Source organism: Carassius gibelio, chromosome A4 (genome assembly GCF_023724105.1).
Source record: "Carassius gibelio isolate Cgi1373 ecotype wild population from Czech Republic chromosome A4, carGib1.2-hapl.c, whole genome shotgun sequence".
NCBI classification, from domain to species: Eukaryota; Metazoa; Chordata; class Actinopteri; order Cypriniformes; family Cyprinidae; genus Carassius; species Carassius gibelio.
In genome coordinates this window covers 30,432,531-30,459,812 of record NC_068374.1, presented here as the reverse complement: position 1 = coordinate 30,459,812, position 27,282 = coordinate 30,432,531, and the positions used below count along the sequence as shown (strand labels likewise).

General features: G+C 38.7%; 1 long non-coding RNA gene across 1 annotated transcript in view; it reads left to right on the top strand.

The window, feature by feature from the left end:
* The window catches only part of LOC127976589 (uncharacterized), a 57,053-nt gene extending 47,334 nt beyond the window's left edge, over positions 1-9,719 (top strand). The window contains exon 3 of the long non-coding RNA XR_008157833.1: positions 8,938-9,719. This is a non-coding gene — a long non-coding RNA (uncharacterized LOC127976589). The remainder of the gene's footprint in view (positions 1-8,937) is intronic.
* Positions 9,720-27,282: the final 17,563 nt, after the last annotated feature.

The following is a 27,282-nucleotide window of genomic DNA, read 5'->3' as shown; positions in this document are numbered from 1 at the left end:
GCGATGCTAAATGCCACTAGCCCATCCTCAGTGTCATTAGAGTGAGCGTCTCAGGTCTGATCGGCTCTATAGTTTGCCTGGATTGAGCCCGACTAGGACTATTTTCAGCATATTCTGGTCAGGTCATGCCAAATTAGATTCAGAATGAAATTCAAATGAAAAGGAGACAAGCTCTACTATTGAACAGCGGCTAATTACCGTTAGCGGTGTTGTGATTTGATTGTCAACAAAGAACTAAACATCTGCGTAAGGTTTTTTTTTTTCATGTCATGTATGAAATGTAAAGAAAAGTAAAAATTAATTCATTCAGAAAGTTGGAAATTCCGTTTTTTATTATTAAAATGGAAGTCGGTTGTCCTAAATGGGACAAAATAGGCAGCATCGTCTTGAGGCATTAGCATTGTTACTAAATGTTTAGGGCTGCTGTCCGTTACAAAAGTACATATTTGCAACGCCAGTGTTTGTTTACAATTTCTATTCTCTGAATAAATTTATTATGTGTCACGAGTGTGTTGACAAAGTTTCCTTTGTTTGAATGGCATTGTTTCTGCTTCTGATAAGCGCATCCACTTGAATTGTGTATGTACATTTGTGTGGATAACCAATGATGTATTCCAGTCCATAGTATTACCTCAAGGGTTTAATGCTTGCTCTTATTTTGTATAGTCACACTTGGATAAGCAGCTCACACTTGATTGCCCTTACACACATACACACAGTTTTTGTGTGTGTCTGCAGACAGATCTCTTTCTCATTCTCTCTATGTATTGCTGTTTGCTCACTCTGACTTGAGAAACTTGAATTAGACACAAATGACTTTAGAGGGCTGTAAAAAGTCCACATATTAAATCAATATAATTATCTGAAGTAAGCGTAAATGTGGAGTAGCTCTTCTGTTTGGAAAGATGTGATGATTTAAATTTTTTTGGATTATTTCGTTATAATTTAGAAACAAATTGATCGATCGAGAGCAATGGAAGCCAAAATAATAGATTGAGTGAATTGGAAAATAAATGAGTGCGAGAGGTAGATGGAGCAGGTGGGAAAAAGGAAAGAACAGTGAACTTGGGAGAAAGCAGAAGGATGGGGGAAAAAAATAGAGACATAATTAGAAAAGCCACCTGTAGTTTGGCTTGAATCGGTCACCTGGAGAGCTCGCTGCAGGTAGTGGGTGCTGGTCTACAAATGAAGGGAAAGAAGAACATCATTAGAGAAGATGAATCACCTGTGTGTTTATGACGCTCTTCATACTATACATAGATGACTTGCATTCTCCTGTCTGGGCTACACCTGCGCTCTAAATTAGCACTGCGCTAAAGATCAGACAAACTGATAATCCCTTCAGCGTCATGACCCATTACTGTGGCAAACACCATCCATCATACACCACCTGCTCCACCTTTTCAAGTTTGGGAGGTTAGGGGAAAGGCTCATCTGTTTAGACCACAGCTTGTTACGGAGAGCCGGCACATGTGATGGTGGTTTCACAGGGCCACAGGTCTTGAGCGCACTGACAGGCCAATTACTCCAATTCCTGGAGTCGAGAGCCGCTGTTTACTAAACCTCAGTCAGATTTCACACCAGCTAATTGCACCCACTCCTCTCCTTCGAGTGCATGGAGAGACTTTATTACTACTTTTCAACAGACCATTTTACCCTAAAGTCGGTTGCAAATGTTACTAAAGATTTCTTTGACAAAAACAGTATTTTGTGATTTAGTTTCATAAAATCCTTTTAAGAATTTTGAAACAAGATATTTTCTAAGTTATAAATGAGAAAAGATCTGTCAAGCAGTTAGAAAAAATACAGTTTAAGGCTTAAAGGTGCTGTAGGGAACTTTTGTAAAAAAATATTTTTTACATATTTATTAAACCTGTCATTATGTCCTGACAGTAGAATATGAGACAGATAATCTGTGAAAAAAAATCAAGCTCCTCTGGCTCCTCCCAGTGGTCCTATTGCCATTTGCAGAAATTCATCCGCTCCCGGTAAAAAACAACCAATCAGAGCTGCGGTCCGTAACTTTGTTTGTGTTTAAAATGTAGAAAAATGAACATAATAAGCGAGTACAACATGAATACATTTTCCAATCCGTGTTTTTAGCTTGTCCTGAATCACTAGGGTGCACCTATAATAAGTGTTTATATTCGGACTATTTTAGATTGCTTCGGGGATACCGCGGCGGAGTAACCCAATACCTTTGTGATTCTTATAGACATAAACAGAGAGAAGTAGTTCCGGCTACAATGTTCTTCCGCAAGATGCAAGCAGTTCTGTTTATTAACCGCTAGAGCGTCAAAAGTTCCCTACTGCAGCTTTAATTGGTTGTTTCTTAATCCAAGTGTCTTGTTTTAAGGACCGGTAGATATTTTTTGTAGGATTTTAATGGAAAACGACTAATTTATTAAGAATAATCTAATTAGATTAGACTCATTAGACACTCAAGTCTTTTTTTTTTTTACCTCCTTTTATATGCAGTAGAAGCATATGTAAAAAGTATTTTCTGTGTGCAAAGGTTTGGTGACCTCTGACCTGCAAATGCATGGTGAAAAATAGCAGTGGTACTCAACTGGGTCACGACCCAAAAAGATTTTGCACAGCGGTAGAAAAAAACAATGCTAAATGCAAATATCATAATGTAAAATTTAATTAATAGATCTATTAACCTAGAATGAACACTCTTGAACCTTGAACAGGACATTTGCATTTACTGTATGTACCTTAATTGGCCATCACTGTTCTGTATATAACAGAATGAATAATATTAGTTGTTTTATGTGCCGTCCACTTGTTGAAAATATCATATGGGTTCTCACTTCGAATGCAGCCTGAATGATTGGATGTGGAGAACCATCTCTCATTACTTTTTCTTGCTCACGTTTAAACCCCTCATGGTGTGAAACTGTGTAAATTACACCTTGCCAGAACTCAACAACTTTGATGAATTTTCCAGTGGTGCAGAAAGAAAATAAGAAAAACAAATCGTTAAAATGATGGCTCCCACCCATGAAGGGGTGGGTCTGTGTGTTGGCTGGAGGTATGACATTTGAAATAATGATATTTCAGCATCTCACTCATAACTTGGGCTGGCCATGGGCTGCAGAGGCTCTGCTGCTGAGTAGAGCAGAAGACTATCGATCCATCGGCTGCCTGTTTTTCATCAGCTGTAATGAAGCTTGGTCACCTTGCAGCATACTAATGCTTTTTCCTGTTTTCATGACATAGACATCTTATTTTTCTTCTCCACCTCAATGGAAAAGCAATCTTTCCAGTGTTTTTTTCTTGTTTGATTGTATTTCGATTTTGTTGCGCAGTGATGCATTAGAGAATAATGTAATATTTTTTGCATGTAGAAATTTCCAATCGCATTTTAATGTAAATCATCACAAACACTTACCTTATAACATTAAAAATGATAATGATTAAAAAAGTTTAATCTGGTGAAAAAAATAAAATAAAAAATTAATAAAATACAGTGGACTCTATAGAACATTATATATTTATTTACGTTATTATTATTTTATTTTTTTACTCGTTTATGCATTTATGTATGCATTTATGAATTTGCGCATTAATGTTTTTTTATGCTCTCTATACAATTTAACTAAAATACAGTGGACTCTATAAAACATTATATATTTAAGTTATTTTTTATTATTATTTGTTTTTACTAATTTATGTATTTATGTATGCATTTATGAATTTGAGCAATAATGCATTTTTATGCTCTCCATACAATTTAACTTTGCCCAAACAAACACCTATACCCTAGCAAGCACATAACAGCCTAAAATGAAAACACTGTAGCTGCAGCATAGCAACATCCTAAAGAGCAGCTACCCTGAAAAAAATATTTGTTATTCATTTACTATTAATTATATACTTTATAGCAGAGGCCAAAAATCAGTTTGCTTTGAAAATGTAATTTATTTATTTATTTATTTTTTAAATTGGTGATCTATAATACATAGTATTTTATGTTATGCTACAGTGACTTTGTAAGTAATTTAGTAATTCAGTAATTTCATATTATACTGTTGATTCTAACTCAGTTATCTGAGTATTTCGTGATGTCGTTCTGCATGGTTGTCTGTGATTTAGAACACACACAGACTGAAGAATGGCTCATATCGTTCCTCACATACATGCGGCCCATTTGTGCTGACATTTATCCGATACAGTGTGTCCTGCCTGTCAATGAGCCTGGAGGAAATTACATCTCTTTCTTCTCAAAAGAGCCGTTTGAAACTAATCTCCCAGTATTAAAATGTTCAGCAATGCAGCAACAGAGATCCTGACACGCAGCTAATGGCAGATCCTCTGATATGCTTTTCAGAGTATCGTAGACATCGTGGTGGTGTGGTCAAGTGCCACTTGAGCTGTACTCGTCATGTCATCTAGATGAGAAAAAAAAAGATAAATAGGTTTGTTGTCAGAGAGGTACACACAATTTACCAGAATGCATTTATCTGAAGCTCTGAAAGATGTATGGCACAGACCTTGAGATGAAGAAAGGCCAATTCAATGTGGCTTCTAGTGTATGGTAATGTAGTTTATTACAGCATATCTGAGAGACACAGAATTCATATAAATATTATTTGTTGGCTCTGCCTTTCGATTTTGTTATAGTCATCATAATGCTTATTCAACTTAGATGTTTGATACCGAAATTTATCAGCAGCAAACTGAAAAAGAAGATGGCAATGGAAAGGGAACTTCTAACTTATAATATTGTGAAAATATTCAATTTAAAATGAGTAGTGATGGGAAATGCTGTAGAAATAGAATTAGTAAGAATTAGTATTAGGATCATTAAAATGAATATTGTGATTAAATAATAAGTTCATTATTTTTACCCAGTGTTATTTATATACTATATTAGAATTTGATATTTTGTGCCTATTAAATTTTTCATTTTTTTGGTCATTTTATTAGATTTTTAGTCTGTATTTACCTGTGCACATTCGAAGTGTGAAGTGTTTTAAAAGCAGCACTGAAAGTAGAGACGTGACATGGAGTCTGGTTTTGTTACATGACGCATGCAGTGGAAAACTTGTTAGAAGCCTATTGATGATTTCATTCTTTTGCATTATAGGAAAAGTATACACAAGCAAGAAAACACAGCAGTTTGCCTTCTATGTGTGTGGTGTTGGTGTGGACCAGGGCGGCAGCTGGCAGTTCATGCGTGGTTTAGTCAGTCACTTTAGAGAGATGATGGTTTGGTGGATCGGTCAGAGGGCTTGTGCCCTGAGCCTCTGTATGTGTTTGTGTGAGAGAGTCTGGTAAACATTAGGATGTGTATGGAGTAAGAATGGGATAGATTTGCATGGGGTGTGTCCTGAAGTAAGTGCTAAATGCAGAGAGTATGTGTGTGTGTGTATGTGTGTGCCGTGCATGTTTAAGTGAGTCAGAAAGTCTGACAGCAAACAGACTCTGAATGCCAATTACATCTTCAAACCCTCCCCAGTGCCCTGCCCGGTTCACTGCTGGGATTTCTGACAGAGTATTGCCAAGCGTGTGTGTGTGTGTGTGTGTGTGTGTGACAGAGAGAAGCACTGCAGCTGTCTGCAGAGGGAATTGAGGATGAAAAGAGAAAAAAAGTCAAAGTCAGCTACTTCTAAACAAATGTGCTCTTCATTCAGTCTATACATGTGTGCACGCTTAAATACACCTAAATATATATTCCAATGCATTCCAAATTCAAATCCAACATTCATATTGATGAGAACAACGAATGGAATATATTTTCTTCCTCTTTGTATTTTTCTATCAATATGGTACAATATTATCCTATTTAAATCAATGTGATACATGAGTTTGTTCAAAAGTAATCAATAAGGAGCCAGATTATATTACAGTACCTAAAACGTGTAATGTAATGGATTATGCTATGAAGTATTGGACACTGGGTGGATTACTGTTGTAGTGTTTCAGTGATCTCCACATTAACTTTTACTTTTTCCCCTTGTTTTTTCATTTTTTTTTTTTTTTTTGCCTTAATTCATTGACTGTGAAAATAAATCTTTACAAATATTTCATGCAGCCTCTGCATTATAAACCAAACAGCTTCATGCAGATAATTAGCCAAACACATCGAAAAGACTTGATAGGACGTGTCATCTTTCTCAAAGTGTTTAATTTTATATCACTGTCACATATCTCTGAAATCCATAATTTTCTCTTGTCTGGGGTTGTGAGTTTTCTCTCCGTTTGCTCCTACACTTTTAATGAGACATTTCTTCTCCCGCTGATATCACAGAACTGCGATCAATCAGCAATCTTTATTTTCGATCCGCCTTTTTATCAATGTCATGAAAGTTATCTCTCTCTTTTCTCACTCGTTTGCTCCCATCTCAGTCCTTTCAGGCAGGGGAGGAGAGTGTGATGGAGGAACAGATTCAACTGCTCTTGATGTGGGTTTTTTCTTGTATGAATTAACGTGTGTTGGGATATCTGGGTGTGTGAGATCACAGTGATCACATTATGAGTGTTTTTCAGAGCCGGGTTGTAATTGGGAACATGCATGTGGCCCCTGATTGATGCACAGGGTGACTCGTAAAACAAATTAACCTCGGCAAGTTCATGCCTCGGACAGCGACAAGAGACCGAGATAATGGGAAAGGGAAAAGAAACTGATTTGGCGGAGCCTTTCAATTAAGTTAACTCACCCCTGATGTATTATTGTTTTAAACATTTACACTTTTGGCAGATGGTTTTATGCAAAGTGACTTTAAGACCATGTGCAATCCATGACTTTTGTGTGAATGCCCTTTGGGCATTGTGTCTTTTAAAGACAAGTTTAATTTCTCATGATTGACGTAATAAAACAGAATTGAATTACATGTCATGTGCTTTAACACTAATTAATGGCATTTAGGGTAGCAGTGAGAAATCCACATTGACTAAACAGCGGAGATGTACGACACTCCAGGTAGGACCCACAATGCAACAGGGGTCAGCGTGTGAGACTGGCACAGTGCTCGTAATTGGCTGCCGTTCGACCACTGTGGCAACCGAGAAGTGTTCTTTAATAACTGGTGAATATACATAGAACGGCCCGCCACTGGAGGCGAATAGACCTAATGAAACATGGATAAAGATAGAAACACAATCTCACAGGAGCAGAGAGAACAGAGGACGTCTCTTACTAAGAGAGAAGGTGAACCTTCCTGTTAAAAGAGCAAGAGAGAAATCACAATCTCTGTCTGAGGGAGAATTGTATGTCCCTGGTGGTCTTTGGTATTGGTTAGGCATTAAGAGGGTCAAATATGGGCCGTCTGGGATGTTAATTCAAGCTCCGCAAGGGGAGTGCATTTCATTTTGGTTTTCTTTTTCAGCTCAACCTAGTCTGGGGATGAAGGACATCTCGTGAGGGGTCTTAGTTATTTAGCCAAGTGAGAGGATGTGTGTTAGAGCTTCAATTAGACACCACCACTAGAAGCACTGATGTGTGAGATTAGAGGAGAGAGAGATGGGACTAGTATCACAGGCTCTTCAAAAACTGTAATCTCACTTGTTACTACTGATTATTAAATTCCTGCTGAGGTGTTTGGATTTGAATTTCATCAGCTTTAAATTCGATCATGGATGATGGTCTTCATCAGAAATCTGTTCAGATAATGCAAGCCAAAAAAGACCTGTGTCAGGTCTCAGATTGTTGATCCTGAGAGAGAGGACAGTAAATGACATTCAAGACTATCTGCTTCAAGTCTTTGTTAGACTGAAAGAAATTCTGAATGGCTTGCAATGTAACCAGTCATTTGTTGTTTTTTTTGTTTAATTTGATCTATCTGTCATTTTAATTTTAGATTATAATTTATTTTATATAATTATATATTGAAATAAATATAATTTAATGATATATAGATATATAAATTAAATGTAAAAAAAAATAATGTAATTTTTTTTTTAAATTAAATATCATAAAGTGTCATGTGCATGTTATATATTATAATTTACATTACAGCTCGATTAAATAAATATCTGCAAAGATTGTCAGAACTGGACATGGGTGCAGTCAGTATTTCCATACTATTGAAGTTGTGTATAAAAGCACAGATATGTTCATGTATGAAAGTTAAAAATATTTACAGTGCAGTGTACATGCTCTAATGTCCAACCCTAAACTGAAATGAAACCTGTGATTGGTTGGGCAATATCCCACTCCAGCTGTCTAAAGCTGAGACCACATGCAGTACATCAGAAGAGATGAGGGTCGTGTAGTGCCATTTTTCTGTGCTCTCCCTTTTCCATGTTTCAAGTGCTTGTTTGATTTGTATTTTGCCACTTCATAATGATGGCAGACATCCCTCTATAAAACATGCATTTTAACAATAGATTTTCATGAATGTTGTTTTGTATAGAATTGTTCTAAAGTCTATAAAGTATTCAGTGCAGTTACATCATAACTAACTGTAATTCATTTACAGAAAAATAAAGAGTAGTCCATTTACTTGGGAAATGTAATTAAATTACAATGATTACACAGTAATGCATTACACCCAACACTGGTCTTATCAAAGTCTCTAAAGGCATCAAATGCGTCTCTCTCATCTGACATGCATTGATTTTTCTTTTATCGACCATGATTATTCGTTAATTTCATTGGATAGAGAACTGTATAATTTGACATATATGTATATGTATGTGTGTATATATATATATATATATATATATATATATATATATATATATATATATATATATATATATATATATATAATATATATATACACACATGCATATGACCTATATAATGTGTGTGTCTAAATATTAAACTGACTTCCAGAAAGTATTTTAACATGGAAAATTACACACTCCAGCTTTAATTACTGTAGATCTTACAGCTGTTCTTATATATCTGGTTTAGGTAATAATTTCTCACACATCTGGTCGTACACTGCTTGATCATGTCAAACTTATTTGTCTTTAATGAAGGAAACAGCATGTGCACACTGGTGGATTGCGGATGTGGATGTTGGAGTGGGAGACGCCTGCTGTTCTGATGGGAGAGACTTTCAAACAAACAGCTTTACCATCTGAATACTGATGTACAGAACTTGCTCAAAGGTGCTCGCTATAGTGTGTGTACAGTAGTGTGTTTCTTTTTAGAAAAAGGCAAATATATTTGAATTATTTTCATCTAATTTAATAATCAAGATGTTTTGGAGCTGTATGTGTGCTTACTGGCTTTTGCTTTATATTTGCAAATCACATTTATCACATGCTTTATTGTTGACCAGTCACATCCAAACTCAGCTTCAAGCCTGTTACATATTTCCACTGTTTCATCAAGTGACCTGCACTGGTAGAAGCTGGAGTGTGTGACATGAAAGGAAAGTCAACAATAATTGTGCTACTGGTTTTGACACATGATAACTTTCTTGCAGGGTGTTTGTGTCTGTGATATTTCAACAGGGTTACATGAGCTTTGCAGGCCAATATGAATAGTTGAGTCAGCACTCTGATACTGTTTCAGAGCTAAAACTGACGTAATCATCAGAAAGTGCTGTTTGACTGCCGAGATCTGCCCTGTCCACAAACTCATACTGATGTCATCGCTATTGCACAACATTGAAATTGATCTGTTTAGTTTGCTTTCAGTATTATAGTCTAGGACTGTGTTGTTATTGGTTATTTTTAAATAAGCAAAATGAAAATGATAACTGGAAAATACCCAGATGAATCCGGATTTAATCAGAAATAAATTAAATCAAGAATGTGTGAAAAATATGTGAATTAAAACAAACATTATATTTGAAATATACCCAAATTAATCAGAATACAATCATAATTTAATCGAATCAAGGGCTTCCAAATCAAAACACATTTTATAATGGAAATACACTAAGAAAATATGAAACAGAAAATATTCAGAATTAAACTGAATAAAAGGAAGGCAAATCAAATGAACATTATACAGGTAACTGAAATATATACCAAAATGAATCCAAATTGAACTGAATCAAGAGATCGAGAATCAAAATGAATATTATAACTGAACGATACCCAAAATGAATCCGAATTGTACTGATTTAATTTAATCAAACTTGCAGATCAAAATGAACATGACTAAAATATACCCAAATTAATCAGAACTCAAACACTTTAACTGAATCAAAAGCTTGCAACTCAAAACAAACATAACTAAAATATACCAAAATGAATCAGAATTGAATCAGAATTTAACCAAATCAAGAGCTTGCGAATCAAAATGAACATTATGGGCCCTATTTTAACGATCTAAACGCAAAGTGTAAAGTGCACGGCGCAGGTGTCCAAATCCACTTTTGATATTTTTATGACAGAAAAACGGTTGGTGTGCCCGGGCACATGGTCTAAACAGATTGTTCCGATTCTCTTAATGAGTAATGGGTGTTTTTTGGGAGTAACGTGCAATAAACAAATCAGAGTCTCATCTTCCATTCCCTTTAAGAATCATTTGCGCTCGTGCCATGACGGATTTGCTATTTACACGGCAGAATTTGGCAAGCGCAAAGACCGAACGCGTCTCAGGTGAAACGGAGCTGCTCGTGTGCGAGCAAATAGCTTTATTCTGATACATGTGATGACTATCCGGGAAAAATCTGTATCAGTCAGCGTCTGTCGATCAGGAGTGGTAGTCATGCAGTGACATTTATCTCACATTTATTACAGATTCAGACAATAAAAGCTCGTTATCTGGTTTGTCTTTTGACGGCCATTTAAAAGTAGTTGTATTGATTTCTGACATTTTCTTTGAAAAGCTGTTAAAAGCATGAAATTGACTCATGGAGCTTAAGTTTTTTTTTATGTAAAAGTGAACTACCATTGACAGGGGTTAAAGAAAGCAGAGTTAGTGATTCAACAGCTGAAAGGGATGATCTAGGTATTGAGAGAGAGAATGAGAATGAAAGGGGGAGATCATCAGTATCTTCTATCAGTGCCAGTGTCTTGGGACTCACCAGCAGAGAATTTAAATCAATAAGAGCAGTTTCTTCATGCACACAGAAGCGTCTACAATATCGAGTGGTTATTTGTATCAAATCTCTCAATGGGGGGAAAAAAAACACCCCTCTCACATTTGTTCTCGAAAATCGAAACCTTCACAAGTCTTCATTTCTTGCTAACTGATATCTGAAAATATCGTCTCCAAATGCGGCCTTCCACCCACAGCGCCGTTTCAACAGCAGCTGTCAAAAGTTGATGTTGTAGTGCATTATGGGAACGAGGTAAAAAGCAGAGCTGATGTTTACAGCGTTAGTCGCTACGCTAGCTCAGTGACAGCTGCTGTCCCCTCGCTCGTTACCAAGCGCTTATGATGCAAACTTAGTAATCCATCCTATTTCCACAATTTCCTGAAAAAAAAAGAGACCATTTAAAATGACGAACAGCGAAAACAACAACCATAGCCGCAGCTCCATGTCAAGACTCTTCCATCATGACTTTCTTTTTTCTTTTTTTAGTGAGGAAAGGTTGACATAATGTGAGTGGCACCTGATGCCCGTAGAGTGTGTGAGGGTGAAAAAAGGAGGCAGCGGTGGTTTTGCTACCGTCACAATTTCCTCGCAGTGGACAGATGATTAAAGTTAATACTCTATTCAAACTGCATTTTTAATTTACAAGGGGCATTAAACATCTGTCACTTATGTCTTTATGCTGTGATATGGACGCTATACTTGAAATTATCCTCTGATTATACAATCTTCAGATGGCAAAATTAGCAGAAAATTGACATCTCGGTTATTCAAAACGTTGTTCAGCTTTTAAAGGTCATTGCTAGTTTCCATGATAGTGCCTTTGTTTGAATACGGTGACACGTGACAACGTGAGTGGGTTTTTGCAAAATGGCAAAAAATCTTAAATAGTTGTTTCAATAAAAATGCAACTAAATATCTGTAATTTAACAACTAGGGAACCAACAGGAGAGCAGAATGAGGTGCCATCAATTAATTATATTTAACCCTATATTTATTTCTTTAAGAATAAGTGTTTTTTATATCCAGCTGACATTTACCTTTGATAAATCTATGACTTAGTCTTAAGCTTCCCTTAGTGTTCAGAAGGGATGTGATTTTATTTTTTTCTTGTCACCACAGCTGATTGATCAGAAAGCCAATTGGCTGAACTTTGTCAAGCTCCACCCCTTTCCTTTTGCTAATCAGGTTAATGTTAAACATAAATCTTATTAAATTCCCTGGACTCAATTTCAATGGTTAAATTTAATTATAGTAGTCAAAAAAGCATGTCTCATTGAAATATAATGAAGTCTAATTAAAGACAACTCTTATACAATTTAAGAATTTTTGTTTAACAAAACTTTTTTTCTTTTGGATCCTGTGATTTTATTTTATTTTATTTATTTATTTATTGGTAATCAGATGAAGGCATAAAACATTAATTTTTATTAATCAGGTTTAATAATCATTTTTTATACTATAATCATCAGTCAGTGAACATTCTACTGTACATAAACTGTAACTTCAATAACTTGGTTAAATGAAACTCTTTGATTGGTTGCTGTGAATACTTTGGTTTCTAATCTGTGTTTATAGTTCTTCTCAAATTAAGTGGTAAAATACTCATGACGAGAGATTAATTTCATTTGTTGATGTCATCATATAGTGAGACATCAGAGGCCGAAACACAGCGAGCGAGTCTTTTGCAGTTTAATATTCACAGAAACTGTGAATCATGATATATTGTGATGTACTGACCTACTTTTTATTTATTAATCCAAAAATTTACAAATTTCATGACATTCTACACCAAAATCCACTTTAATGACTAGATTTGTTCTAAGCCTGCAGCTTTAAGGTGGTTTTGAAATGTTGTCTCTGCAGGAAGGGAGTGTGAATGAGCTGTGCTGAATTCATTTGAAAAGCATCAGGCTGCTCTGAGAGGGCTGACGGAAATAAAGGGTCCACTATTTTGTTGTTGTCATTTTCACAGGTAGAAATGAAGTGGAAAATAATGGTGTGACATTGGATAATCCTTCAAATTCAATCTAGTTTCCTCTTAAAACACTGTACAATCCTGGTGCCGTATTAGTTCTGTCAAGGGCCATCGCCTTTACTATACCATACATCCCCAGAGAGGGGAATTGTTTTGCAATCCCTTTTTCATGTTCGTTCTCACTCACCCTTCTGGCTACCAGTGAATAACACCAAGGGAATTTGATCCAATGACAGTACTTTTTTTCCTCTCCCTTCTTCTTTTCTATTTGTTTCATCTGGCACATTTGTACTTGTGGAGTGATGGAACGCTTCTGGTCTCTTTCAGTCTTCTCTCTTCGTCATTTGCCAACCCTACTTTTTTCCAGTCGTCAGCTTTTTTGACAGTTTTTTGAGTTTTTTTTTTCTTTGCACAGTGGGTTGATGGCAAGGCAAAGTTCAGGCGTGCAGAAAGGCAATATTAGCTGGAAATTGGAAAGAATTCATCCGTGCTGCTTCAGAATGAATTGAAACCTAGTCCCCTCTGCCGTATTGATTTCTTCTGCCTTTTTTTCCTCTCTCACCCTTTTTCCTCAGACCCCCTCAACCTTCTACCCACCTTACCTCACCTCTAAAAAAAAAGAAAAAAGTTTATCCCACCATGAGGTCACTGACACTATTGTAGTTTGGCCACTCATTGTCAGCAAAACACAATAAACAAACAAAACTCTGAACTATTTCAGTTATTTATATATGGCTTACCACAAAAATTCTGGGTTACAGTGAGACACTTCAAATGGAAATGAGCTATATGGCACTATTCAAATACTCACTGTTTCAGTAGTATAGCTACAAAATGTAAACTAGGTTTTAACATGATTTTAGTGTGAAAAAATCGCTTGCCAACCTTTATTTTGAAAAGGAACGTCAAATTTTCCAATTTTGTTGCCATGATTATATAATGGTATTAACTCTAAAACCCTAAATGACAGTAAAAGTATTTAATTAAGTTTTAACTTAATACTTTAGTTTTAATCCACAAGCTTTAGCTTAATACAACAAGTTTTATTGTTTTATTCTATACTGTGTATTATACATTACATTTTTAATACAAAAATAATAAATATTGTATTTATTTATTTATTAAATTATTTGATTGTGCTAATCAACATGGTGGTTTTTATCAAATTAAAAAGTTTTATAAAACTGTGTGTATGAATGTGTGTGTATGTGTGTGTGTATATATATATATATATATATATATATATATATATATATATATATATATATATATATATATATATATATATATATATATATATATATATATATACACACACACACACACACACACACACACACACACACACACATATATATATACACACACCTACACACTTTATTTGCTTGATTTATCAGTATTATTTCAATCAGTAGTAGTGTTTTCATGAAATTATAAAGTTTACATTTTTGCTTTAATTCCTCCAAAAAACATCCCTTTCACTTGATTCACAGAATCATATAGGCTCACTTAGAGGTTTCTGGCCTCACCGCTGGTTTATCCCAGATGATGAAGTGCGAAGCGTCTGACCTTTGCCCCCTGACCAAAGGTTCAAGTGCAGCCAAAGTGTGATATATTGGGCTTATTTGAAGCCATGCTTTGACGGCAGAGGTGACCAGATGAAGGACACGTCTCTTCATTACAGTGGCTCTGCTGTTGTTGATTTCTCCTATTAGACTCCACCGTCTGCCTGATCTGCCGTGATGGAGAGGAGCGGAGCTGCATTTACCACTCATTCGCTTTCTCATTTCCGCGATAGAGAATTTCCCACAGTACGGCAGATTGACGCTTCTCTTCAGAGGGCAAAAGATCATCTTTCTCGTCGCTCTCTCTCATATGAACATTTTCCTTCTCGCCCCGGCGTTCTGTCTCTCTTGTCACTCTGTGTTTGGATGAAAACGAAAAGCTATTAGCTTAATAGTTTAATGGGGTAGTTTAGGTACGCCGGCTCCTTCATGCTTCACCTGTGGCCTTGATTAAGCATTGTTTACCTGCGCCGAGTCTAACGCTGGCAGATTGGAGGCTGTCTCTGATGTCTAAATATAGCGCAGAAGTTCATGCGATGTCAGGATGCGAGATGCTTCGTTCTCCTCAAATGTGCCATTTTGAAATGTTATGGTAGGTGACGGGCATATCTGAGTGTTTTAATAGTCTTTTCTGCAGATGGCTGGAACATGAAGAGCATTCAAGAAACTGCCTTCATGTCAAACCTGCAGAAAACTACCAGTCGTTCAGATAGCGTTGTGCTTTATTCTGCATCATTTTTTTTGAGACAAACAAATAAAGGTCATGTGAGTGATCTCTAAAGCCACAGGAAGATGATATCTTCATGACTTTGACAGTGCTAACTCTTCACTAATGCTGAAGGCAGTTTTACACTAAAAAAATTTATAATACAAAAAAAATGGTAATTGGTAAAGCATCTTCTAAAATAAAATATTTGCAGATACTGTATTTGTGTTCAACTTCAGGCTTTTTTGACTTTCACTTTGACTTTTATATGTATGGATTTTACCAATAATTGTAAATAAAGAGCATTTTTGTTAAAAAATGACAATCTAATTTGATCATTAAGAAAAAAAAACTATATGTAAATTCACTTAAAATGAAATTAGCCTTAGCAAGATGAAGAAGTTTATTCCAGAAATGTTTAAAATATATTTTCCACCACTGAATGCAATAATATGATGGAAATGTTGAAGCGTTGGTAATTTTCTTGTTTATACACTCCAGGTGTAACGACTCATCAGACAGGGAATCCATTTAGCAGGCTTTATTGAAAGACTCGAGGTCGTACAGGCGGGGATCAGGACCAGCAAACACAACAGTAGAGATAATCAGAATCGTCGTCAAACACAAGCAGAGGTTCAGGGGAAACAGGCAAGATTCAGAGTCCAATAAACAATCCAAGGTCAAGAGGCAGGCAGCAAGGGTTCAAGAGACGGTAAGCAAAACAGTACTGGTAACAGGAAATCAAACACGGGAAATAACGCTTGGAAATGTCAGCCGGAGCAAAACAAGACTTCGCGTTTGGCTGATGGAGTTGTGCAGCTTATATCTCCGTGCCAATGAGCTGCACCTGTAGGTGATCAGAGTGGGGGTGCGGGGATGATGGGTAGTGTAGTGCGAATCAGTATAGGTGAGTGTGAGAGTCAGTATCCCGGAGATGGAGCCCTCTGCTGGCCAGTAGAGGGAATCACGGGGTTCGTCTCCGTGACAGAGCCCCCTCCCTGCGAGCGACTCCTGGCACGAGATGATAGCCGACGTCGAGGTCTACCGCGTGGTCGTGGGGCCGGTTTCTCCGGATGTAACCGATGGAACTCCGTGATGAGGTTGGGGTCTAGTATGTTGTCAGCGTTGACCCAAGATTGTTCCTCCGGACCGTACCCCTCCCAGTCGACCAGATACTGCAGGATGCGTCCTCAACGCCTGGAGTTAAGAAGTTCTCGCACTTGGTACGTTTCCTCAGTCTCGATCTGGACGGGCTGGGGACTCTGCTCACGGGATCTCCCCTCTCCCTCCTCTCCAGGGGCCACAGCGGGCTTGAGCAGAGATACATGAAAGGTGGGAGAGATGCGATAGGTGTCAGGTAATGCAAGACGGAATGAAACAGGAGTGATCTGATGTGTTATCTTGAAGGGACCCACGTACCTTGGACTTAGTTTCTTGCAGGGTAGTCGGAGACGGAGATCTCGGGTAGAGAGCCACACCCATTGTCCGGGTTGGTATACAGGCCCAGGACGACGACGGTGGTCAGCATGCTCTTTTTGATGGCGGATGGCTCGTTGAAGGTGTACGTGAGCTTGATTCCAAGTCTCCTCCCTGCGTTGCAGCCAGTCCGTGACAGCGGGTACATCGGTGGGTTCCCCGGACCAGGGAAACATGGGCGGTTGATAGACTAGGATGCACTTAAAGGGAGTTATACCAGTAGCTGGTTTGACCAGGGAGTTCTGTGCGTACTCAGCCCAAAGGAGGAACCGTGCCCAATCTTCTTGGTTGGAGCTACAGTGTGATCTCAGGAACCGGGTGATTTCCTGATTGAGTCTTTCGACCTGGCCGTTGGATTGAGGATGGTAACCAGAGGTCAAGCTAACGTTTATATTGAGGGCTTGGAAGAAGGCTTTCCAGAGACGAGAGGTAAATTGGGGACCTCTATCGGAGACGATATCCTCCGGTAGTCCGTAGAGACGGAAGACCCAGTTACAGAGTAGTTCGGCAGTCTGTAGAGCCGTAGGCAATTTAGGTAGAGGAATAAGGCGACAGGCTTTGGAGAAACGATCAATTACAGTCAGAACAACAGTGTTACCCTGAGAGACAGGTAGATCGGTGATGAAGTCTATTGCCAGATGGGACCAGGGTCGTTGTGGGATGGGGAGTGGTTGAAGCAATCCGGCTGGCAATTGGCGGGGAGTCTTGTGTGCATTACAGGTTTGGCATTGTTGGATGAAAGTTATGGTGTCCTTGGGTAATGATTCCCACCAGAACCGGTTCTGAAGCAGGTGAATGGTAGCCGTGATACCTGGGTGACCGGATGCGGGCAAGCAGTGCGTGTGGTTGAGAATTTGATCACGTAAGGTAGGTGGTACGTAGACTTTATCAGGAGGACAAGTTGCTGGAGGTGCGTGTTGAGAGTTGTGTTGTTGGATAAGCGTCATGATGTCCCATTGTACTGGTGCAATAACTACTTTGAAAGGGAGTATGGACTCTGGTTCGGATGGAATCTGTTCGTCTTCGTGAATACGGGATAGCGCATCTGCCTTGGTGTTCTTGGAGCCTGGACGGTAGGTAACTGAGAAGTCGAATCGAGAGAAGAACAGTGACCATCTGGCCTGCCGTGGATTGAGGCGCTTGGCTGAGCGCAAATACTCCAGGTTTTTATGATCGGTTAGTACGGTGAAAGGAAGGTTGGCCCCCTCCAGCCAGTGTCTCCACTCTTCGAAGGCCGCTTTCATAGCGAGAAGTTCACGGTCTCCCACGTCGTAGTTATGTTCAGCAGCATTGAGTTTGCGGGAGTAAAAGGCACATGGGTGGAGTTTACCGGTAGAACCCTGGCGTTGGGAGAGAATAGCCCCGATACCAGTGTTGGAGGCATCCACCTCGACGAGAAACTGGAGATATGGGTCAGGATGATGGAGTATGGGAGCGGTCACAAACCTTCTCTTTAGTTCCTGGAAAGCTTGAAAAGCAGCTTCAGCCCAGTGTAGCCGATGGGCTCCTTTCTTGACCAGAGACGTGAGGGGACTAACCACAGAGCTGAAGTTCCTGATGAAACGGCGATAGAAATTAGCAAACCCCAGAAAGCGTTGAAGCTCCTTTAGTGTCCTTGGTACTGACCACTTGAGAACGGCATTGACTTTACTCTCATCCATGGCGACCCCCTCTGGGCTGATGACGTACCCCAGGAAGGTGGTGGAGGTGGTATGAAATTCACACTTTTCCGCCTTAGCGTAGAGTTGATGTTCAATGAGTCTTTGCAGCACAGCTCTCACATGTTGGACATGTTCCTCCAGGGTATCTGAATAGATTAGGATATCGTCAATGTATATGATAACAGTTCTATTTAGCATGTCTCTGAAGATGTCATTGACAAAGGATTGGAAAACCGAAGGACTATTGACCAGTCCAAACGGCATCACCCGGTATTCGTAGTGCCCATTGGTGGTTGAGAAAGCTGTCTTCCACTCGTCCCCCTCCCTAATGCGGATGAGGTTGTATGCGCAGCGCAGATCCAATTTGGTGTAGTACTGTGCAGTACGTAACTGTTCTAAAGCAGAGGGCACCAGTGGTAGAGGATAGCGAAACTTTACTGTTATTTCGTTGAGTCCACGATAATCGATGCAAGGGCGCAGACCTCCATCCCTCTTGCGGACAAAGAAGAAGCCAGCTGAAGCAGGAGAGGTGGATGGACGTATGAACCCCTTCTCCAGCTCCTCCTTGATGTACTTGGCCATAGCTTCTGACTCGGGTAATGATAACGGGAATATTCGACCCCGGGGTGGTGATGAACCTGGAATGAGATCAATGGCACAATCATAGCTGCGATGTGGTGGTAATGTGTTTGCCTGTACCTTGCTGAAGGCGGTGACGAGATCGTGATACTCCTTGGGCAGATTGGGAATGCTGGTGGTCTCCGAGTCTAATGTGACAACTTGTACCGTCATGGGAGAGATGGTCGAGAGGCATGATTTCTGACACTGGGTGCTCCATCTAAGAATTTGTCCTTCTCTCCATGACACCTGAGGATCATGCAGTCTGAGCCAGGGCAATCCCAAAATAACAGGGGTGTTAGATACAGGGAGCACGTAGAACTGAATGGTTTCTTGGTGTAGCAGGCCGGTTAACATTTGGAGATCTTGGGTGCGGTGAGTGATCAACCCAGACCCCAAAGGGCGCCCATCTATTGTGGCTACAGACAGAGAATTAGTGCATGAAATTAAAGAGATGTTATTCCCTCTGGCAAATTCCTCAGAGATAAAATTCCCAGCTGCTCCTGAATCAAGTAAAGCAGTGGTGGCTATTTGAACCCTGTCGGTCTTGATTATCAGAGGGACTGACACACAGTTAAAAGGTAAACTCACCGAGTTCGGAGTGTAAGAAGAGCGGCGATTGGGACAAGTGATTCGTAGATGTCCCGGAGAGCCACAGTAGAGACAGAGTCGGTTAACCCTGCGGCGGTGACGTTCCTCCTCAGTCAGATGATAGGAGTTTATCTGCATGGGCTCTGTAGTTTCTACGGGTCGCGTTACCGCAGCGGGGAAGAGGCGTGGAGCACTGACACGGCGAGAGCGTTGCAGGTTATCAATGGTTATAGTAAGTGAAATAAGATCACTCAGAGTTCTCCCCTCATCACGGCAAGCGAGTTCGGTTTGCAGTTCGTGATTAAGCCCCTTGCGAAACAATACCTTCAGCGTGTCACTCACCCATGACGTCTGAGCAGCCAAAGTGCGAAAGTTCAAGGCATATTCCGCTGCTGTTAATCCTCCCTGCGATAATTCAAGCAACCGCTCACCCGCTCCTTTCCCCTCTCGGGGGTGATCAAACACCTCACGGAAACGTATCAGAAAGTCAGTGAAAGTGGTGAACGCCGTTCCATCCTCGCGCCATACCGCCGTTATCCATTCCAAAGCTCTTCCCGTTAATAATGAACACACGAAGGCGATCCTACCAGCATCAGTGGTGTAAAGGGTGGGTTGTTGTTCAACGAACAGCGAGCACTGTAGTAAGAAGCCCTTACACTTGGTAGAGTCCCCGTCAAATTTCTCCGGGTAAGCCAGTCGAGGATTAACGTGAGTTGGCGTTCCTGCCATGTGGGAAGCGGTGACCGCTGCAGGTGGGGTTGACGTCACGGCAGGGCTGTGGAGGTTTTGAACAGCCTTTACCAGTTCCTCCGTGACGGAAGTGAGACGATTCAATTGATGTTGATTAGTAGCGATCTGATTTGCCTGGGCTGCCATGGTAGCACACAGATGATCGTAAGCCGCTGGATTCGGTTGTGGCGAAGTCTTCTGTAACGACTCATCAGACAGGGAATCCATTTAGCAGGCTTTATTGAAAGACTCGAGGTCGTACAGGCGGGGATCAGGACCAGCAAACACAACAGTAGAGATAATCAGAATCATCGTCAAACACAAGCAGAGGTTCAGGGGAAACAGGCAAGATTCAGAGTCCAATAAACAATCCAAGGTCAAGAGGCAGGCAGCAAGGGTTCAAGAGACGGTAAGCAAAACAGTACTGGTAACAGGAAATCAAACACGGGAAATAACGCTTGGAAATGTCAGCCGGAGCAAAACAAGACTTCGCGTTTGGCTGATGGAGTTGTGCAGCTTATATCTCCGTGCCAATGAGCTGCACCTGTAGGTGATCAGAGTGGGGGTGCGGGGATGATGGGTAGTGTAGTGCGAATCAGTATAGGTGAGTGTGAGAGTCAGTATTCCGGAGATGGAGCCCTCTGCTGGCCAGTAGAGGGAATCACGGGGTTCGTCTCCGTGACACCAGGACATTGTTAGACAAATTATGCTAATGATAATCAAAATTTTGTGTAATTTCTAAAAGTCCTCAGGGTCAAAGGTACCCGTGGTTAAAGAAACCTTCTGAAATCTGTTTCTGGCATCTGAATATGAAGTTACATTTAAATGCCCTTCAAGAAGAAAGATGCTTTTTTCTTATAGGACTATTTTAACCATTCAAACCTTTACCGCTGGATCTAAACCAAGATTAACTCCCAGTTGTTTCTGTGAACTCTGCTTGCTTACACTGTGGCCGATAAATGGTGTCTTTAGCGTGACCGTTCTTAACGCAGTCCTGCACATGAGGAGCTGATGTATGGTATAATAATATCAACCGGCAGAGGAAGTACGCCTCTCTTCTCATGCTCCTTCACTCTCAGTATCATAAGATATGTGAATCAAGCTGGGCCGTTATTACAGGCTGAACAATGAAGCAATATTTCCCAATCAGCCAAAGCTGACAGTGTCTGGCTAACGATTTAGCTGCTGAGGTGGGATGCATCATGGGATATGCCGTGGTAGGGATTGGGGGGGGGGGGGTTAAAAGATCTATGTAATTATAATTGGCATACAGCCGAGGAGGAAAGAGAGGACGGAGACAGGGACAAAAGAGGATACTGGGACAGGACAAAATTTAGGGATGGAATAACATGGTTTAACCTTGATATTCTGACAAGACTTTACATATTTGTGTTTCAACTTTGGGCCACTTTGACTTTATGGGCCACTTTTAAATATTATTTTTATTGTTATATAATTGCTATGTAATGTAATTGTTCCAGAGCCAGACTTTCATACTTAAACTATCTCTCTCTCTCTCTCTCTCTCTCTCTCTCTCTCTCTCTCTCTCTCTATCTCTAATTAAAATAAACAATTAAATAAATAAATAAATAGGTACATCTAAATACATTATTAAAAAAACCTTTAAAACTGAAACTACAAATAGTATTTTTCAGTATACAGTAGTATAGTATTTTAAATGATAATATAAAAAAATATACAACAACTACTACTACACATTGAGTTAAACATTATATATATATATATATATATATATATATATATATATATATATAATTTTTTCCGTAAAACATTCTACAGATGTTTTATTTACAATAAAATAAATAAATAAAATCACAGTATATCTACACTTTTTTTTTCTGAGCTTTTTGTATACTGGCAACTGCAAGAGTGCTTTGAAATCACAGCAAGGTCAGATCTCAGTTCATTCCACCAAAAACTCCATCATATTCACATTGTTATTGGCGACGCTGGGCTTTATGTGTGGATAGCGGTTACGACGAGCACTGCGGTCCGTGTCAGTATGAGATCTCTATAAAACTCCCATTTCTGTTGTTTTACTGAAAAAGAGATGACAAGGGATCAGTGGCTCGTTCATGGCCCCAGATAGCCAGCCTGCCCTGGGCTTCAGCACTTGAGCTGGACCCTTAAGCTTGAAACTGTTTGCTGGAGGGTTTGGAGATAAAATGACAGATTACGAGAAGCTCTCACAAAGGCTGTCTAGAGGATGGAGCTTGAGCATAAAGTAACTTGAACTTGAACAAAGCCAAGAGTCTGATGCTTTTATTTTATGTAGTTAACATTGAAAATAACAGTGGTAGTTTTTCCAATGTTGTTCGGTTATCAGAAGTTGGCAGGGCATTCAGAGGTTTTGGAAACCATACACACGGTGTATTTGACAGGCACATCAGAGCTGCAGACCTCTATTTATTAAATTATTTCTGCCCCAGTGGACGAGTCAAGTACATTCACTTCAGTCTGAGGACTGTTATTCATAATTCTTCATGCACTTTCGCTGTCAATGAATAGTCAGGGAGAAAGGGCCTCTGTTATGCCCTGGTGCATTGTGGGAAATACACATGCTGTTTGGTTGCCGTTTCATCAGCAATTCAGTTCATCGTGCCAGCCCCATGAAAATGTTTTTTTGATTCAAGACATTGTGTGAATCCGTGTGTGTTTGTCAAGGTGAATGTGGAAGGGAGCTCATTGTTTGCGCTGTGCCGTGCATTTGGCTTTCTCTCGTGATCTATTATCTGCATTATTCATTGCATTCATTCAAGTGGGGAGCATAAACAATCACAGACAACATCAAAAGTCTCAAAACGGTCTTCCCGAAAGAATTGCACATGTCAAGGACGTCTGGGGTCATTACCCTAAGATTGCAAGTTATGAACTAAATAAAAGCATTGAAGGAAATTAGTAAACAAAACAAAAATACTGTAATAACTGTAATAACTAAAATTAATTACAATAAAAAAAAAATCATTTAAATGAATGATTTGTTCCAAAACACAAAACTGATGTGAATCATTTGTTCATGAATTTTGAGTCTGAGTTTTAAATGTTTGATCCAGTTTATAAAAGCTATTTAGTTTGTTCCTGAATCAGTTCTCAACTGACTTGCATAGTAGGGTTCATAGTAAATCAACCAGGACAGATCTTTGATCCACCGTATGTTTCTAGGTTTTCCTAAAACATCTGGAACCAGCCGAATATACTGTAGTCTCCACAAAACCCAGTAACATTCACTTAGTCTATAGTCTTTCTGTGAGTACTTTAATTGCAGATATATGCAGTCCACCAAAGGTCTTGTTTTCGTTCAGCTTGTCAAAATATAACAGTGAAACAAGAAAAAAAACATATTTTCTTTTGTAAGAAATAAAGTAATAGCACTCTATTTTTTCCTCTTTCCATTTTCCTCACAAAGTATCAGTATTTTCCATAGAATAGTTGACCGAAGTATAGCAGCAAAAGCAATTTCATCTGGCTGGTGAAACGTGGGCTTGTCACGGTTTAGAACAGGACTGCAGAGATTGTAGTCGCACGTCTATTTATGACGTCCAACAGCCACAAGAGACGGTGAGAAATGGCGCATTCCCCCCACAGAAAAAAAGTGCTAGTTGGAGGTGTAAACGTTGGTGTAAAAGACTGTCAGATGTAGGAGTATCATTAATAATTAGAGACAGGAAGTTTGAAGGTGAGGGATGTTATAACTGAGTTTTGAACAGAATATGTGGCATGTAGTATTTGCGCTGAGCTATGAAAGAGGTTGAAGGGCATTTTCAGAGACACCTTTTGTGGAGAATATAAAGAGATTGCATTTCTTACTTCAGCAGAGGCCTTCATGAACATGAATTTTCATAGTACTTGGGCTTTATTGACCTTACATAAATGCAGCTGCTGTGGGTTTTGTTTGTTACATATAATCAATTTTTGTTAAATTAGCTCAGAGCTGCTGCTGGACCCCTGAGAGCTGAATAGCTTCTTGTCTTTGGCTATGAAGGCCACATCCACAGGAAACGGTGGAAAAGAAAGCGGCAGTATTTGTGTTTCAATGTAATTAAACAAGCTTAAAAGCTTGTTTCGTTCTTTCATGTTCCTCTATTCTCAATGGATCACATACTTTTGTGATCGACTGACATGTTTGCTGCAACATTCTGCACAAAAGTTTATGATTTTCCCACATCTGGAAATGGCGAGTGAATCCTTACTTCATTGCTAACATTTGAAAATTCTATATTTTTTGCCTTACAGGTCAGTTTTAGATGATATATTATACTTCACCACATGGGGATTGCCAGGGGGAAAAATAATAATAATATCCATCCGTCCATCCATCCATCCATCTGGCTAAAATTAAATTAAATAAATTATAATTATGTAAGTAGTTATAAATAAAAAAAATTATTAAGTTATTTTTAGATCATTAAATTGATAATAAGAATTATAAATTAAATTAGAATAATATATTTTTATGATTTAATTCTAAATATCAATTTATTTTTAAATTGCTTCTGTAGGTTTAAAAATTGCATGTGCATATAATAATAATAATAATAATAATAATAATAATAATAATAATAATAATAATAATAATAATTTGTATTATTATTATTGAGAATAACAATTAAAATGTTAATTAAAGGTCATTAAAAACATATTGGACACATGGACTTTGATGTAAGGCATTTTTCCTTTCCTCAATAAAGATGATGTTTAGGCTGTTCTTAATAATATCAGTTGAGCAGGAAGGAGTCTGTGACTCTGTCAGGTACAAGACAACACATTTGAACAGTGTTGGGCTTTTAATTGACTCAGAAGGATAAAGCCATAATTAACGACGAGAAACGAAGGGCGTTATGTGTGACCTAATTAGCAGAACTGTAAAAGTATCACATCACAGTGTCTAGAACGGGGTACCAGGGTCCTTTACCAACCAACTCGACAGAAATCTTCCTTATAACTTATAAAGCCCTGAATGGTTTAGTACCTCAGTATTTGAATGAGCTCTTGTTACATTATAGTCCTCCACATCCACTGCGTTTTCAAAACTCTGGCAATTTAATAATACCTAGAATATGAAAATCAACTGAGGGTGGCAAATCCTTTTTCTATCTAGCACCTAAACCCTGGAATAACCTACCTAACATTGTTCGGGAGGCAGACACACTCTGTCAGTTTAAATGTAGATTAAAGACCAATCTCTTTAATCTGGTTTACACATAACACACTAATGCGCTTCTAATATCCAAATCCGTTAAAGGATTTTTATGCTGCATTAGTTAGGTAAAACGAAACCGGGAACACTTCCCATAACACCCGATGTACTTGCTACATCATTCGAAGAATGGCATCTACGCTAATATTATTCTGTTTCTTTCTTATTCCAAAGTCACCATCTGGTAGCCACCAGATCCAGTACGTATCCAGACATGGTGCATCAGCACCTAGAAAGGACCTCTACAGCTCTGAAAGACAGCAGAGACCAGGACAACTAGAGTCCCAGATACAGATCCCCTGTAAAGACCTCATCTCAGACGACCACAGGAAACAGACGATTCTTCTGCACAGTCTGACTTAGCTGCAGCCTGGAATTGAACTTTTGGTTTCGTCTGGTCAGAGGAGAACTGGCCCCCCGACTGAGCCTGGTTTCCCCCAAGGTTTTTTCTGCATTCTGTCACCAATAGAGTTTTTGTTCCTTGCAGCTGTACCCTCTGGCTTGCTTAGTTGGGGACACTTCATTTACAGCGATATCGTTGACTTGATTGCAAATGATTGCACATATGCTAAACTGAACTGGATGATGACTTTACTATTCAATGATGAACTGCCTTTAACTGTCATTTTGAATTATTGACACACTGTCTTTCTATTTTGACCAGTGTTAATTTTGACACAAAATTTTAATTTAGTTTTAGTCTTAGTCTTTTGACTATAATTCTTTTTAGTTTTAGTCAAGTTTTAGTCATCTGATTTGTTTTAATTTTAGTCTTATTTTAGTCGACTAAAATTGCTTGGTATTTTAGTCGACTAAAATTGCTTGGTATTTTAGTCGACTAAAATTGCTTGGTATTTTAGTCGACTAAAATAAGACTAAAATCAATAACAGATTTACTAGACAATTTTTTACAGCTGGTATAGGAAACAAATTTAAACAAAATATATAAAACACAAATTCAACTTTATTTCAACACAACTGTGTCTTTATTTCGATTCAAAAGCTTTTATGCAGCAACAAACACTGTCATGATAATGTAAACAATAACTAGCTGCCAATTGACCATCAATAAAAGAAAAATAACGTTAGGTCCAGGACCTTAAAGCTTACAGCTGAGCTGAACAATAAGTGCATACATTTAAAGTAAATATTTAATAAGTTGGGTGGATAAAAAAAAGTAACAAGATTTTATAAGGTATTAATTTGTCTAGCAATATTGTATGTTTTAAATACTACAATATTGCTAGATTTGTATGTATAATGATAGGATGTGAACATTCATGTTTCACATGACTAATATAGAAATATTTGTGATATTGTCAACAAGTAGAACATTATAAAATATACTAAACATTAGTATTAATCAAATGTATTTATCATGATATTACGTATTAGTATTGTGCTCGCATCTAATTTGAAGAAGGGGCTATTTTACAGTACTTTTCAGTTCGTAATATTTAATGCTACAACATCTACGCACTGCACTATTCCAATTTTGCTTAGCTCAATAAACAAAAGAACATTGTTGTGAAATTACATTTGAGAAAATGTCCGGGTGGCTCGTCTGTAAATGTCTTTTCAAATTGGTTGTGTTCTTGCCACGAATGAGCGCTCTGCGTGCTTTACACTTTGTTTTGTCTTGTTCGTCGTCAAACGTGAAGTGAGCTGTGGACATTTTGTCGCTCTTTTAGACAGTAGGGACTTTAAGCAACAGCTGCGAATGGAACGGCTACAGCGACCGGAAGTTTGCCGTCACAACGCTGTAGCCAAGAACGTAAAAGTCAC